This window comes from Taudactylus pleione, unplaced genomic scaffold, assembly GCF_031769625.1.
Source record: "Taudactylus pleione unplaced genomic scaffold, aTauple2 ptg000225l, whole genome shotgun sequence".
NCBI lineage: Eukaryota > Metazoa > Chordata > Amphibia > Anura > Myobatrachidae > Taudactylus > Taudactylus pleione.
In genome coordinates, this window is record NW_028284627.1 from 1,859,843 (window position 1) to 1,877,260 (window position 17,418).

General features: G+C 44.4%; 1 protein-coding gene across 1 annotated transcript in view; it reads right to left on the minus strand.

Moving 5' to 3' along the window:
* Positions 1 to 8,382: 8,382 nt before the first annotated feature.
* The window catches only part of LOC148517204 (potassium voltage-gated channel subfamily A member 1-like), a 192,791-nt gene continuing 183,755 nt past the window's right edge, over positions 8,383 to 17,418 (minus strand). The window contains exon 2 of the transcript XR_015879307.1: positions 8,383 to 8,442. The gene's annotated coding sequence lies outside the window, so the exon portion shown is untranslated. The remainder of the gene's footprint in view (positions 8,443 to 17,418) is intronic.

The following is a 17,418-nucleotide window of genomic DNA, read 5'->3' on the forward strand; positions in this document are numbered from 1 at the left end:
TGCGGAGGTACGGTCCCGCCTGCGGTCCTTCGGCTCACGCCGCAACATCGGGCAGCTGGAGCGCAGGTGGTCCGACCTGCAACGGCGAACGCCCCGCTTGCTGGCATGCTTTCGCATGCAGATCCTGGCAAGTAAGTGTTATGTATTGTGGTTTTAATGTTTGTGTTTGTGGGGCAAACTGCGTGTGCATGTTTTCCTGTCTGTTCTATTTATTATTTGTACTCATATCTGCGTCTGCATGTTTTCCTGTCTGTTCTATTTATTATTTGTACTCATATCTGCGTCTGCATGTTTTCCTGTCTGTTCTATTTATTATTTGTACTCATATCTGCGTCTGCATGTTTTCCTGTCTGTTCTATTTATTATTTGTACTCATATCTGCGTCTGCATGTTTTCCTGTCTGTTCTATTTATTATTTGTACTCATATCTGCGTCTGCATGTTTTCCTGTCTGTTCTATTTATTATTTGTACTCATATCTGCGTCTGCATGTTTTCCTGTCTGTTCTATTTATTATTTGTACTCATATCTGCGTCTGCATGTTTTCCTGTCTGTTCTATTTATTATTTGTACTCATATCTGCGTCTGCATGTTTTCCTGTCTGTTCTATTTATTATTTGTACTCATATCTGCGTCTGCATGTTTTCCTGTCTGTTCTATTTATTATTTGTACTCATATCTGCGTCTGCATGTTTTCCTGTCTGTTCTATTTATTATTTGTACTCATATCTGCGTCTGCATGTTTTCCTGTCTGTTCTATTTATTATTTGTACTCATATCTGCGTCTGCATGTTTTCCTGTCTGTTCTATTTATTATTTGTACTCATATCTGCGTCTGCATGTTTTCCTGTCTGTTCTATTTATTATTTGTACTCATATCTGCGTCTGCATGTTTTCCTGTCTGTTCTATTTATTATTTGTACTCATATCTGCGTCTGCATGTTTCCCCTCTTTTTCTGATTTTTTAATTCTACTGCTATTTTTTTTGGTTTTATTTTTTATTTTTTATTTTTTTTTTGTTTGGTTGCCCGGATTTGTCCATAAACTAAACACAATTTCTTTGACATATTTTAGGGGGACAGCCAAGACTCCGCCGTCAACGTCCGTCCAGACGGCGTTCCCGCCCACTCTCCCCAACCCCCAGCCAACACTCCACCCCAAATCTTTCCCCTATTCCCCACTCCTCCCCATCCTTCCCAGACCCTCTCCCGGAAATGTCGGGCCTCCTTCCCCTCCGTCCCACTTCCCCCTCTCCTCCACCCACCCCTCTTCCAATTACCCCCTCCCCGGAGTCCAGCATAACTCCGCCCCATTCTTTGGGGAATGACGGATCCTCCGAGGAGGATCATGGAGGTTTGGCCGGAGCTCCTGATTTGTCTCCCGGTATGTTTTTTTAATTTTTTTTTTAAAGCACAAACTGTTTGTATGTAATCATGTGTCGTGCCTTTCTTCGTGTTTTTGTGGCTTGACTTTTGTTGATTGTGAAGGTTTGCCTTTACCTCTTCCTGGTGATTTAAGCATACACATATCATACCTGTGGGAATTTGTACCTAGGCCTTGTATTTTTGCCAGGCCACCCTTTTTATTTCTGTTTTTGGGTTTAGGAGTGATTTGGTTTTTTTTTTTATGTTTTTCTGTGGATTCCCTATTGTTGTATTAACCCACACACTTTTCTCACCCACAGAGGAACAGAGGCGTCGGCAAGAGGTGGCGGATGTTGTGGGGCAGATGCGCCACCATGTAATCGGCCTTCTGGTGGCCCTCGACCGGCTGTCTGGCCTCCTTCGGCATTAGATTTTTTTTTTTTGTTCTATTTTCCAAATAAATTTATTAAGACAAATATACGTTGTGGCTCATTTTTAAAAACCAAAACCAAGATAGTTTAGCCTGACATAAGTTCCTGCAAGGATTTCCCTTTTTTAAAAGTTAGATTGTGTTTTGTCTTTGTATGTCAAACAGACACCAGAAACACATAACAGTAACAATGTCATTTCCCTTTTTGGGTGTAGTGTCAATTACAGATTTCTACATTTTCCAGGTTCCTACTTGGTGCGCAAGCTGCTTAGGCCAATCTTACAAATCCCAAGGTTGGGCCAGGCTTCCTTTTGGTGTGGATTGGGAAGCTGAAAACATATTTCAGTTTTGCTCAACTGGCGTCAGTACTGGTTTACCCCTTAGTCAAATGTAACTTGTGTTAACCTGGTTACACTTGCTGTTAACGTCCCAAAAAAGGAAGACCATTTCACTCTTCAAACATTTATTCACAACATAACAGAGAAAACAAAGTGGTCACTCCCAAAAAAAATACACAGTGATAAATTCAAATACAACACATACCAAGAAATAATTAAATAAAAACACAAAATCAAGAACTGGTTGACGAAGGACCATGCCAACATGATTCCACAAACATCGCGTTGCGATATGGGTTCAAGAATATATGCCCAAAAGGACCAGATCCAGGTTTGGTAAGGGTAGCAGGAAGTAGTGATCGTTGGAGTGCCAAAGATTATGTGAACAAACAGAAGATGGTGAGAAAATTAAAAATAAATTAGATGTTTGCCAAAAAACACAAACACATTAGGTATAAACACTGGAGTTTTGTTCAAACTTACCTAAAAAATCTGGCCACCACATCATCGCGTATGGCCCCCCCACATACTGACCTTCGACCAACCTCGGGGGGGCCATCCTCAGGTAAGGCATCCTCTGGCTGCATTGGGACACCACTCCTTATGGCAATGTTGTGAAATATCCCACACAGGACCACAATTTTCGACACCATATCCGGCACATACATGAGCTCGCCACCAGAGCGGTGGAGGCATCTGAATCGGCCTTTTAAAAGGCCGATACAGCGCTCCACCACTTGCCTGGTGGCTGTAAGTGCGGAATTATACGCACTTTGTGGCCCTGGTGTGGGAGCCAAATAAGGAGTGAGCAGCCAGGACATGCAAGGGTATCCACTGTCTCCTGTGAACAAAAATAGACCACATCAGGAACACTGTGTATCAAGCTTAACATTGTTATGTACTAAAGGTCTCCACTTACCCAGAAGCCACGCATCACCAGCTTGTAGGTTGGTTAATTTCTGCCATATCCCTGATTGCCGGATGACGAAGGAGTCATGAGCACTTCCGGGTAATTTAGCATTCAGGGACAGGATCTGGAGGGAGGCATCACATACCACCATTACATTCAGGGAGTGATAGTGTTTCCTGTTTCTAAATATTGCCTCCAGCCGTGCTGGAGGCTGAAGTGGTATGTGAGTACCATCCACAACCCCTATGATGTGTGGGAAGCCAGCTATTTGGTAAAAATTGGCCTTGGCCACACTAAGGGCACCCATATCCAAAGGCATTTTAATAAAATGATGGAGGTGCTTGAAAAGTGCCTCCATCACTGCCCTCAGGATCCTGGAAAAGGAGGATTGGGAGATGCCCGCCACTATTCCCACCGTTGTTTGAAATGATCCTGAGGCACAGAAATGTAACACCGCCATAAATTGCGTCAGTGGTGGTATTGCTGTTGGACTGTCAATTTGCCGCTCAAGATCACTTTCTATTAATGAGAGAGCGTCTATGATGATTTTGGGAGGTAGACGGTAGCGTCTTAAAACCTCATCATCGGGCATTCCAAAAAGGGTGACACGTGTTCGAAATATCTGGGGCCTTGCATGCCTACGATGCCTACGCCTGGGACGAGTTTGAGGTTGGTCGTCTTCCGGGAGCAGGGCCAGAACAATTCGCCCCAGATCTACCTGAAATTCAAAGTTTACAATGTAAGGCTTTTGACCCACCCCAAAAGTAAGAAAAAACAACTTAGCTTTCTGATACCATCCATAGCTGCTTACATGCCGGGGTATTGTCATGATACGTATAAACTGTAAAAAAGCCAACAATGAGACTTCAAAAATTTAGAGGGTGTTTTTTTTGTTTAAAAATTGTTGCAAGCCAACACAGAAAATAGCGGAAAAACACATTTGGCCATCGATGAAAACGACATTGCACACCGTACGTCAAATAGGGTTCAAATGGACCCAAAAAATGGAAAAGGGAAAAGCAAAACTGGATTATATGATGAATAAGCCGTCAAAAATGCGGTAAATAATTCGCAAATGCAAGTCGCTACACCAACAGTCAAAAATGCGGTAATTAATTCGCAAATGCAAGTCACTACACCAACAGTCAAAAATGCGGTAATTAATTCGCAAATGCAAGTCGCTACACCAACAGTCAAAAATGCGGTAATTAATTCGCAAATGCAAGTCGCTACACCAACAGTCAAAAATGCGGTAATTAATTCGCAAATGCAAGACAAAAAATGGACTTACCCAACTCGAATATATAAGATTTCCACAAAAAACTTCTTTGGGTCCGAAAACAAAAAAAAACTAAAAAAGATGAAATGAGTGTTAAACAAATTAACGAACCACAAAACAGAAGAATACACCAATTGGCCACAAATTTGAATGCACAAAACTTACCAAATCAGGAAAGGATGTTGAAAAAATGAAAAAAATGCGAACGGAAAAACCAAAGAAATGTAGCAAAAACAAACAAAAAAACAACTCTGCCAAATCCTCCAAACGCAAACAACCAAATCCAAACCACTTAACCGACAACACTCCAACAACCCCACCTCGAATCCACACACACCAAGCCATAAATAGTGTTTATTTTCCCGCACAAATTAAGGATGAATCATAGGGACGCACAATCAATGATGCGGCCGCAAACTAAGGACGCATGTATAAATACGTCACGAAATCACATAGAATTTCTGGATGATTTCATGCTGGAAGCAGAGACATGGCTTCAAACCAGGGAAACAATGGTCAAAATTGCGGCGGTAAGGCCTTCATGCATTTTGTGTCAATGATTCTTTTAAAACATAATATTGTGCAAGTTGTGAAGTGGCTAAATCTGCATATTTACCCGAATAGGTGAGGAGGATGACATGGAAGAGACTGCTGGCCCCAGTCAACCCGCCAAAGCTGCCAAAAAAAAAAGGCAGCCACATTTCACAAGCAAGGAGATGGAGGTTTTGATCCAGAAGTGCGTTGACATCCTGCCCCAGGCAGCCAGGAATATGAGCCAAAGCCAGAAGTGGAGAATGTGGGAGGAGGTCGCCGTTGCTGTCAATAGGGTGGGTGATTATGTCCGTCTAGCCCGGGATGTCAAACGGCGGTAAGTAAACACTTTCCCATCCTATAAACAAACCCCATTGTAAAAAAAAGGATAATGGTTCCAAATTCATTCCACAGATGGGCAGACTTCAAATATCGTCTCAAACAAAAACTTGCCGACAGGGCTAGGCATGCAAGGGGGACAGGTGGGGGTCCCACCCCTGTGTCATTGGAGTTGACAGACTTAGAAGAGATGGCACAGGGGTGTGTGCAGGCTGTGGAGGTGTTTGGCGTGTCCAACATGGATACGGACATGCCAGACTTTGCGGCTCCTCATGTTGGCCAAGGTAAGTCTTGTGATGTCACCAACTCAGAAATGCTATTGTGCCAATATGTAGATTCTAATGTGAGTCTTTTCTCCAATTTCCTAACAGAGACAGAGGCGGATGAGTCTGCTCCAGAGGGGAGCCTTGGCCGCAGAATTTCTGCTGGCTCTGCAGGGGAGGAACCAGTACATCCGGCTGAGGACCCTGCAGAAGCCAGTCCAGGGCGTGCCCCCTCGCAGGCAGTGGGCCTCCTCACAGAACTCAATTTTAAATCGGATTGCCATACGGAGATTCTGCAGAGGATGGACGCCAGTCTGATACGGGTGGCTGAGGCCCTGGAGCAAAATGCTGCGGCCAACGTGACCATTGGTCAGGCCCTGGCGGAAAATACCAGGGCCAACATCCGCATCGCCGATGCCCTGGAGCAGCTCGTTCGCCAGCACATGGTGGAGCCGACCTCCCTTCCTGCCGGAACATCCGGATCCTCCACCTCTGGCACAACATCAGCCAATCCTCCAAATGTGCCTAGCCCTGTGCCTAGTCCAGAGGCCACAACATCTGCCTCTGGACAGGCCAGCCCGATGGCATCCCGGACCCGGTCTGGCGCCCACCCTCACCCAGCCAAACGGGCGAGAAAACGGTGACAGCAATGGCGACTTTTCCCACACTCCTTCTGTGCTTGGCTCATATTCCTTTCTGGTCAAAACTTCCCTCTCCTTTCTTGTGAAATGTTTTTAAATTTTGTATTTACGCTTATGTTAGTAGTTATGTTATATATTTTTTTGGATCAAATATCTTGGCCACAAAAAAAGGCAATACAATATTAGGCCAATTTGTTTGTGTGTAAACAATAAATTAAAAACAAAACACTGACATTGTATTGTGACATTATTGTACAAATGGGTTACATTTAATCCTGGCCTTAAACGCAAAAACTGACCCTCTTTAAAAAAAAAAAAGGCCTCTTTAAGGAACGTTTAAAAAATCACATAGCGATGCAAATTCCACAGTAAACCAAAAAAAAGGGGAGCTAATTAAAAGATGATGACATTATTGTTACAATAGGCCATAACCACCAAATTGTGGCCAAAATAAAACCCCAAAAATGTACGCTAATTGATTGTGTAATCATGACATTAGCAGCTCTGATTTCCACCTGCGTACGCTTTTGTGCTATCCCAATAAACTGCTTTCCAAACACATACCAAGCCGGATTTCAATCCAACACTAATTACTTTACTGACCAGCCGCGATTAATCGCTGCACCATCGTGGAGTCCCGGGACGGAGGAGAAGGCCATCGCCAATGTGGTCGAGTAATCCTGACCCTAAGCTGTGCGAGCATTTTGAAGGGAAAGCGGATGTTTCAGTGACGTATGAGACGGTCCGAACACATTTGACGTTCGCATCTGCTAATGTATGTACGCCCCAAAAACGCCTCGCCACGCCTGCGTTTTTTCATCTCCACCCCCGTCAACACCCAAAAACGCCCTGTTCTGTCAATCACATTTGACATGTCACTTCCTGTACGCTATTTTAGGAATGAGAGAAAAAAAGCTCGCAATCTGCCGTACGCACATGCGCAGTGTAACACCGACGCATGCGCGGTTAGTCAACATCGGAACGCAACGAGTGTACTGTTGTTAACGTGCGGCTCTGAATGAGGGCCTATGGCCCTCATTCAGAGCCGTACGCTCTGAGCAGAGCGCACGCTCTGAATGAGGGCCGGGCTCCATTTTCATGGAGCGTCCTCCTGGACGCTCGTATAGCTGTGGGTCACCACCCACAGGCTATACGAGCGTGCTTTTTGATGGCCGCGATGGTCGAGACCATCGCGACCATCGAAATTGCGAGCCGGAGCCTGCGGTTGAGGTTTTCAACCGCAAGCTCCGGAGTGATTTTGGCTCTATCAGAGCCAAAATCACTCCCACTGACATCACTAGTGATGTCAGTGGGCCGGCTTCTGACGGGAGGCGTTCCCGTGGGAACGCCCCCGTCAGGGAGGCACGCCCCCGGCACGCCCACCAACATTGACAGCACGCCCCCTTTGATCGGACACAACGAGCGAAGGACTTTCCTTCGCTCGTCGCGTCTGGCGCATGCGCACGACGGAGCTCCCTCCGTCGTGCGCATGCTCAGTGCATAACATCGACCCACTTGCGAGCGGACAGCCGCTCGCGAGTGGGTCTGAATCAGGCCCTATATCCCCTATTACACACTTGGGGCTTACGCTCCTGCTGTCAAGCGGTAGAGCGCCACACCACATAAACCACTCCATCTGGCAGGTCATACCAGGTACTGAGGATCGGGACGGACCTTACCTGCTTCTAACACACGCAGAGGTCGCGCTCCCGTTGTTGGACTGTGAAGCGCTACATCCCACAGACCACACGAGAGACCCACATTTGGGATGAGTATATATCATATACAGATACTGTATTGAATTTCAATATACGGCTCCTCATAGAGGTAACAACCGCTAACCTTTGGTAAACTATACTATTAATATTATGGAGAATACATCGGTCCATTATCCACCTGGAAATAAAAGGACGCTTACTTCAATATTTTGGATTCAGCATATTCTTACTGATTTAACTGTGAGGATGTTCTCATTCACCGCTTTTAACACTTCCATGCCGCAGGTGCTATTAGACTCTCGACACTACAGCTTTGGATCTCCTTTCCCTGATTCTTTAGATCACTGATCATGTACTGTTTTTATTTATAAGGAATATATTCCCAATCATATAAAGAGCATCAAGCAAAGCTCATGATATCATGTTTTATGTCCACATGTATTTTGCACACTTGTTTTATGTAAACAGTTTTTTAGTACTTTCTGTTTCAAACCAGCGCTCCAACACATCTTGCTCCAGCAGACATTCCTCAGCTGACTTACCATCCTGTTGGTACCTAATACTATATGCTTCCCACTCATGCCAAGTTGACGAATACGCTCGCAGTGTCGATGGTGCCTGATCGATAATCTGTCAAACATAAAGAGGACATGTTAATCCAGAGGGTTCGGCTTCTGGCACCAAAAAGTGAAACTTATCAAAGTTGAACCAACACAAAGCATCTACTATCCTGTTATCGACCCCTGGCACATGCTTCGCAGTAAAATTGATGTTAAACTGTAAACACTTCAAAACGAGGTACCTTAACAGCCGAAGAGCCTGAGGTGAAGAGGAACGCTGGTTGTTAACCGCGTGAATAACTCCCAAATTGTCGCACCTATAGACAATGCTTTGATTCGACAAGTTTCTGGCCAACAGTTCAACGGCCACAATGATCGGAAACAACTCCAACAAAAGCAAGTTTGCCATAAAACTGCACGAAAACCAAGATGAAGGCCAGGGAGCAGCACACCATTCCCCTTGAAAAAAGACCCTGAAACCAGAAGAGCCAGCTGCATCAGTAAATAAATGATTGCACAAATTTGACACCGGCCTGGAGAGCCAGATTAGTTCCAAATTGAAATTAATTAAAAATGAGGACCATACCCGTAAATCATCCTTCATTTATTTTGACAATCATATAGTATGATGCAGCTTGGTAACCCCTGAAGTTGTCCTCTCCGCTTCCGGCAAAAAACTTTCCCCATTGGATTTATTCTACAGGCAAAATTGAATGAACCAAGTTGAGACTGGACCTGATGTAGCCTCACCCTATCCTTGCTCAAGCACTCCTCTATCTGAGCCAATGTCCAGTTTTGCCATCAATGCCCCAGGGCGCAACAATCCCGCTGCTTGCAGGAACCTCCAGGGGGCTGAAAGTGCCAGGGGCTGTGGAGGACGCGGGCAGTGTAAAGGAGGGATAGGAAGCGGCGCCTCCATCCTGCTCCCTGGCGTAAGGAAAAAGCCAGGTGCCGGAGGACGTGGAGGGTACAGATAATGCAACAGGGGGAGGAGAAGCGGTGCCTCTGTCACGCTCCCCAGTGGCAGGTAATGTACCACCCACGCTGGGGCAGCGGTAATCAGCCTCAGCCAGGTGCTGAGCACTTGGGACGGGGCATTGCTCACAGCAGGATGGGAGAGAGACCACTTGGCAGAAGAGAATGGGACAAATAGGGGGGATACAATTTAATGTGAAGGGAAGCATTGAAGGGAAATAACAGAAAGAAAGGGAAAAGAGTAGAAAGGACAATCCAATTAAATTGACAAAATAAATTGAAATAAAGGGAAAGAATAAAACAGTTTAACAGGAAAAGCAAATTCTTGAGGTAACAGCAAAATAACTCAGATTCTACTCTGCCTGACTTCCAAACTGAGAAGAGGCTGTACCAAATTCAAATCTCTCCTTAAATAGCCCTTTCAAAGGTATGCGCCCTAAACCATACTAATAGGCTAACTCTTTTGACCAATCACTGCAAACAAACAAAATAATCTACCTAGCAACAGGTTCCTAACTTTGAACCAATTACAAAAATTTAGGCCTCTTATATAGCTTTGTGCTTATACAGCCCGCAGCTCATTAAGTATACTAATTTAGTACAACAGTAATTCGACTGTCATAATATCAATTCTTGTCTCTTAAGGTATAAAAATAAAACTAGATAATAAAAAGAATAAAACGCTTTAAACTTTTAAAACAATAAAACAAAAATAAAACTTTTTTTTATCAACTAGACGTATAAGACTTCCAGTAACAACTTTTTGAAAAAGAACTTTGGAACACGTTTGAATCACAATCGTTAGTAAAAATTTAACGCTTGAACAATTAGAAATAATTAAAATAAACTTAGTCAACTCAGTAACTACTTGAGATCACTCTTGACTAACATCAATGCAGGTGCCAAACCAGGTGGGGGATGAGATGCCCACATGCACTTTACGCACATGTGCTCGCTGCACAGCACTTGGTGCACTAAACCGCCATCACTACGCAAATTGGCAACATCGCAACTCCAGCTAACGGCACCTTGCGCACAGTATTTAAAAAAAAAAGTTATGAGTTTAAATCTTGCTTGGGTATGTCACAGCCCACCTAGTTCACCGAAGGTTAATCTTAGATTGAGTGCATCCATTCATCCTGAAACGGGACACTGACAGATAGATGACACATGCCATCTAGTTTTAGAGAGACTCCTCTTGTAAACTTAAGCATGCAGGTTCTTTCTGTGAAAACTACTGCCTGCTGAGGAGAATTACATCGTTGGAGATAGGGAACTTCTTGTCATAAAATTGGCACTTGAGGAATGGAGACAACTGCTGTAAGGGGCCTCTTTCATTATCACTCTCTACACAGATCACAGTAACCTCCTATATTCTCTGTCAGCCCAGTGTCTCTACCCCCAGAAAGCTACATAGTTTCTCTTCTCCTGCTTTAATCTCACTTGTCACTTTCAGGATTAGACATCCTGGCCTGGGAATCAGTATGTAATTTCGCCGGTCGCATGGCGGTTCTAATCCTGACAGCGAAAGCCCGGCAGGTTTGAAGATCCCGACCACTAATTTAGGTAAGTACCCCTAACCTAACCCCCTACCCTAACCCTCCTTTAGGGGTGCCTAACCCAACCTCCCCCCCTAGTGCCTAACCCTAACCCCCCTCTAAGTGCCTAAACCTAACCCCCCCTTCCCCGCAGCCTAAACTTAAGTGTCCCAGGGTGGTGCCTAACCCTAACTCCCCCTTCCCCTAGCCTAAACCTAACCCTCCCGGGGGGGTGCCTAACCCAAAGTCCCCCCGGGAGCCTTCAAACCTAAAACAGCTGTCCGCGCCCTGTGCCCAGCTTACCTTCATTCGGTATGCCGGGCGTCGGGCACCCGGAGTAGGTCTAATGACAGGCATCGGGATGTCGACGCCTGTCATTAGTACCTTGCCGGGATTTGACAGTCGGGAAGCCGGCAGTCGGCATTTCGGCCGTCAGCTTCCTGACTGCATCCCCTGGTCTGAGGATCATCATATCATCAGTCCCAACTGTATTGTAGGGGTAACTCATGCTGTCCCTTCAAATATTCCTCCAGTTCCTTAAGTTTTGTTGACTTTTGCCTTTGACCAAGGCTTCTACAGTGGGCACAAGTAGGAACAAATTCTAGAGATTACTGCTGGAATGATCTTCCTTGTGATGACCAGTTTAACTACACAGAACATTTTGACAGATGGTGTAAAGGTTAGCATTACTGCCTCACAGCACTGAGGTTGTGACTTTGATTCCCACTATGGCCTTAACTGTGTGGAGTTTGTATATTCTCCCTGTGTTTGCATGAGTTTTCTCTGGGTGCTCTGGTTTCCTCCCATACTCCAAAAATATACTGGTAAACCTAGTGTGTATGTGTGTGAGCATGTGGTAGGGAACATAGATTGTAAGCTCCGCTGGGGCAGGGACTAATGTGAATGGTCAAATATTCTCTGTAAAGCACTGCAGAATATGTGTGCGCTATATAAATAACTGGTAATAATAATAATAATAATAATAAATGAAAATAAATAACAGATATACCTTGTAGAAAATAAGTTAATTCCTTTTGAGTAGTAATAGACAGGTTCTATAAGACTTCATGCTCTCAAAGGATTTCACACTTGTAAGTTCTTTTTAAAAGCCGATCTTTAGGTTATTCAGTTGCCCACAGGAAATTGTTTTTGATCATGGGGTACAAATTGTGTCAGGATTTCGGGTGTCCCTTTGTAAAAGTGTTTATGTGAAATTTAACTTACTATCTACACAGCCTATCACCCACAGACTGAAATGGTGAATCAAGGTTTATTACAATATACCCACTGCAAATCATGATAATTGGGTAGATCTTCTACCTCAGGAAAAACTGTGCCCATAACATTCATACCCATTAGTCAACTACTAAATCTCCCTTCTTCATTATTTTTATTGTCCACCCTCCTTCATCTATTATTGGACAACAACAGAGGAATATGAATTCAAGCAGGTCTTGAATGCCCATATTTCTAAGGTGATCTTCAGTTCTTGGTAGACTGGAAATGGTACAGTCAAGACCACTGATATCCATTCTCCATTGCCTGAGCAAGAGTGTTCAGAGGGAATCGGTATTATTTCCCGGCGGCCGCATTGCCGGGAGTTCACATCCCAGCAACGGCAGCCCAAGAAAACAGAAGAGCCCGGCAGCGGAAGCCCGACTGCGCTGGAAATCCCGATCGTCCAAAGGTAAGTATCTACTAACCTAACCCCCCTAACCCTCCTTAGGGGTGCCTAACCCTAATCCCCCCTGTGCCTAACCCTAATCCCCCCTCTAAGTGCCTAACCCTAACCCCCCCCCCTTCCCCGCTGCCTAAACCTAAATCCCCCGGGGGGGTGCCTAACCCTAACCTCCCCCAGGGGGTGCCTAACCCTAACCCTCCCTCCCCCTAGCCTAACCCGAACCCTCCGGGCGGAATGCCTAACCCTAAGTCCCCCCCGGGAGCCCTGAACCTAACCCTCCCCCCCGCGGCTGTCCACTGGCGGCGCCCGGGATCCCTTCGATCGGGATGCCGGGCACCGGTCTCCCGGCGTCGGAAAAATGACAGGCGTCTAGATTTAGACGCCTGTCATTTAACCCTCGCCGGGATAATGCAGTCGGGAAGCCGGCTGTCGGGCTTATGTCAGCCGGCTTCACGATTGCATCCCGTTCAGAGTCTACACAGTAGGTGATTACCCAGATCTGATCCCCAATAATCACTTATTAGATCTGACGTTCACAGTGCCCCATACTGCCTACTTTTCTCTTGCCACTTTCTCCTTCTCTCCGAAGTCCGCACACTGTAGAAGAGGACATGTGGCTCTGTTGACCATTTAAAGGGACAGTCTCCACTATCAACACGATGATCAAATTCCAAAGTTCTCTGCCTATGTAAGGCAGCTCTGTGCACCAACCTGTGCAACAATATTGGGCCTGCTCCAGCATTCCTGTTCACCTGTAACTAGTGTTCTGCATCCAGGTTTTTTCCAGTAAATTTGACCCAGCTTGTTTCTGACATTTCTTTTGTCTTCTGGTTTGGCTCACAGTCTGTCTGTATCTGACGTCTAGTCGTTAACTTTTGTATCTGACAATACATTACGTCTTTGCAACAGACTACTTGTGTACCAGACCCACGTGATGAAGATTCTTCATATCTGCACCAGAACGTCACATTTGGAGGCATGGCAGAGGGTTGTAACTTGTGAGCCTACCCTTTGTACCCTTTGTGGGGCTCGTTGATGAGGACTCATTAGCATATGTTCCTTTGCTACTGTCAGTATAATTCACGAATGGTGAATCAAATGCACTAAACAAGTTCCCCACTCTTTGGGGGGAATACAATTAGCCACGGTACTTTACCGCCAGTTAATTAATCCCCCTTACACTAAAGAATGCACATAATGCCCCCTTGCACGAAAGAATATAGTACTCCTATACACTAAAGATTATAGTGTCCCCTTACACTAAAACATATAGTTCTCCTTTATACTAAATAATAAATACAGTGCCCCCTTACACTAAAGAATGTTGTTCTCATTTATACTCAAAAATAAATATTGTGCCCCTTTACACTAAGTAATAAATATAGTGCCCCCTTACCAGAGCCAGCCCTAACCTGTTTGATGCCCTAGGCAAGATTTTGGGTGGTGCCCCCCAGCACCATCGCTAGTTCCGCCTCTGACCCAGCACCCCTCTCCCAGCACAGCACGCATCAACCAGCAGTACAGATCACAGCAACAGCCAGCAACATCCATCACCCCTCACCCATTGCAATCCTCATCAACAGAGCTGTAACTAAACATTTTGGTGCCCTGTGCCAGCAAGATAATTGGCACTCCCACCCCCCAGTCACAGTGTGTCTCCCTACAGACATGCCTGCTGGACTCTGCAAAGGCCCATGGGAGGAGGAGCTGCTGTGCATGCCCAGCCACATGCCAGTGGCCATTTTTGTTACTGCCCGCATCCCCCACTGTCTCTGAGAATGAACAAGAAAGTTAGTATTTACAAAAATGAAGCACAAAGTCAAGTTACAGTAGTAACAAGGTGTATTTATAAGAGTATCCTCTAGATGGCACCAACAGCTTACAAATGTAGTCTGGTATTGTATGCAGCAGGTTTTGACTGCTCTATAGATGACTGCACAGGATACAAGCTCTGACCCTGAGTGCTGCAAGACACAGTGCATTTACATCACAAATATTTATTTAGCAGTTTTCGTCTATGTTGAATAATGTCAGATACATGTGTTTAATTAAAGTGGTTTGGATCACAAGCTACAGTATGCCCTGTCAGCCTATGACAATCACATTTAAAAGCACAATAATTATGAGTTTAAAAATCTACTTCAACTACTGGTTAGGTTACCTTGGAGGAGTGACTAAGCCATTGCTGTGTATGACTATATTATCTGGTGGAGAGTATACTGTATAATGATAGACATTGATGAATCAGTTGATGTTAATTATGTTAGATCATACTGTACTTACTGTTTATACTTCAGCCTACAACGTCACCTATAATCATACCGCCCATGATACTGTCCCATGACATCTAAAAAACATGCCATACTCCATATTTCCTCCATTATTGTCTATATTACTGCTAATCAGGTTGGTGTTCTTCCACCATAGTCGACATAGTGACGAGAAACCCTTCTACATTTGCCTACCTGAGATTTGGGTGGAGTCATTAATGATTATTTCTACACATTATATATCACACCCCTGGATCAGGCGTAAAAAAGGGACCTGAGCACTTGCCAGAATTCAACCACACCTATGAAGATAATCTCACCCTACTCACATATGTTCACTGTTGAAATCTGACCTATGGAAGGAAACAGAGCTGAAGACATGGAAGGGTGACGTGGGGAGGAGAGGTGGAAGCAGTGTTCCAGGACTTTGATGGAACAGGAGGGAGGAAGGGATACTCTCCTCCTGACAATTTCAGATTTTTGTGTCCAAGATGTCTGTGCCTAGATCTATGGATCCCTTCCATGCTTTGCCTTCAGACGCCTCTGTTACTGCTCTTTCTTTTTCGGGAGGTCGATATTTCTCTTTTTCTTTGCGCTAACTCTTCTTTTATCACTGCAAACAAAAACCTGAAGTCCTTGGCTCTGCCCTTAGGTCAATGAGTGGAGTCCGGCACCACTGCTGTCCCAAGATGTAAGTACACTTCAGTGAATTTGTCGCTGTCTTTCACATAGGTTTTCATACATACTTGCCAATATGTCATCAATGCATTGGTGCTGATCTCTTTCAGCAACATTTGCCTTAGTGTCAAGTTGTGGAGGCCTGTGTGGAATTTTCTTGTATCTCACTCTATCCTCAGAACCAAGAGACTGTATGATGGGGCGGCTAACGGACGTTAAATGCCTGGACCTGCTTTGCCTATTTTTGAGCATGTCCATTCATGAATTATTGTTATATACGAGTATTCTGGGTTGACACACCAAGACCTTCTCATCATTTTGTAATGTTAGCGATAGGAAAAGCTTTACTTCCTCTGTATTCTGAATAACTAATTTGCAAACAGATCACTTTCTCTAACCAAGCCAAGATGATGAGGACATAACAGAAAGATGGATCATGGCTTGTCAAGTGGGACTTGCAGAAGTCATTCAGCTAGCATATCAGCAATAGCATCCAGTGGTGAGAGAGTTCTTCTACACAGTGAGACCACCAGGCAATAGAGGAAGCTTGTACATAAATGGTCCTTCTAACATAGTTCACAAAGACTGTCCATGTGGTTTCCATGTTGGACTACTGACTTTTGGGAGATGACAAAGCAATGGTGACAGGTTCTACTGGCCCAGGAAAGCTGAGGTGAAAACATATTGCCTTAATTGTGGAAGATGTCCCCATAAGATCCTCACTGCTAGTGACTGCTAGTCACTATCACCACTAGTAATTCACCAGTACTTGTGTGTGTTAACTTTTTAACTATAGAACCCTGAGGGGAATGTTAGCAACAAACTGTTGGTGAGTAGGGAGGCCAATCCTGGGATCGGGATCAGGGGGATCCCAGGATTTGGGGCTAACAATGGTTGGGATTGAATCCCGAGATTGGAAGCCTCCAACCCCATTCCCGGCATTGGTCATAATTTTTTTTTTAAATGCCGGGCAGCGTTGAGCACCTCCAGCAGAGTGTCAGATGCTTCCCGGCTTCCCCTGGCTGGCACTGTGCGCAGTGTGATGTGAGGTCACGCTGCACAGCCCGATGTCGGCTGGCCCAGACCCACTGCTGCAAGCCCCGCCGGTAAGTAACTGTGGGGGCTGGGCGGGGGGGCATTTTTTTTAAACCAGGCCAATCCCAGGTATCCTGGGATTGAGTTTTTTCCCGGGATTGGCCTCCCTATTGGTGAGTGATCATTACATTCAGTATGCCCAGACTCTTATACCAGATATCAGAGAGCATCTACAATGGCTAAAGTCCTGTGGTAGAGGTTCTTCATGCATTATGATTAGCCAGCTTGATTTCACTCTGATCAAGGTGAAGAAAACTTTGTCATATGTGAGGATTCCATAAAATCCCTTTCTACTCCTTAACCCCCACAAGGAGATTCATGGCCAGAAGATATTAACCATGCACATCCCAGTAAGCTAGGCACTTTGACACCATTGAGCCAGCCAATCATTCAGTAGTATGATTATACCAGACATGATGCAATAAGCTATTATCTGAAAACTCTGCATAGACTTACAGTATTTTTTTTGCAAAATAGAAATAAAAAATTGTTTTAATATATTACATTAAGATAAAATGTTTTTTATTTAATAATGATGCATTTTGGGGTTTATTGACAAAACAGCATTCTTTACACTGAGTGCAGGTGGCATTTTAAATTTCCAAACAATATATTTAAAGGACTGCCCTATACCAATCAAAATAGTAACTATGTACTGTATACACATAAATGCAATGTAAAAAATATAATTTATTAATACATATATTGATATATTTTGATATATATATATTGATATATTATTAATATATATATTAATAATAATAACATTAATGCATGGGTCCCAGCATCGTATTAAATCTATTAAAAAA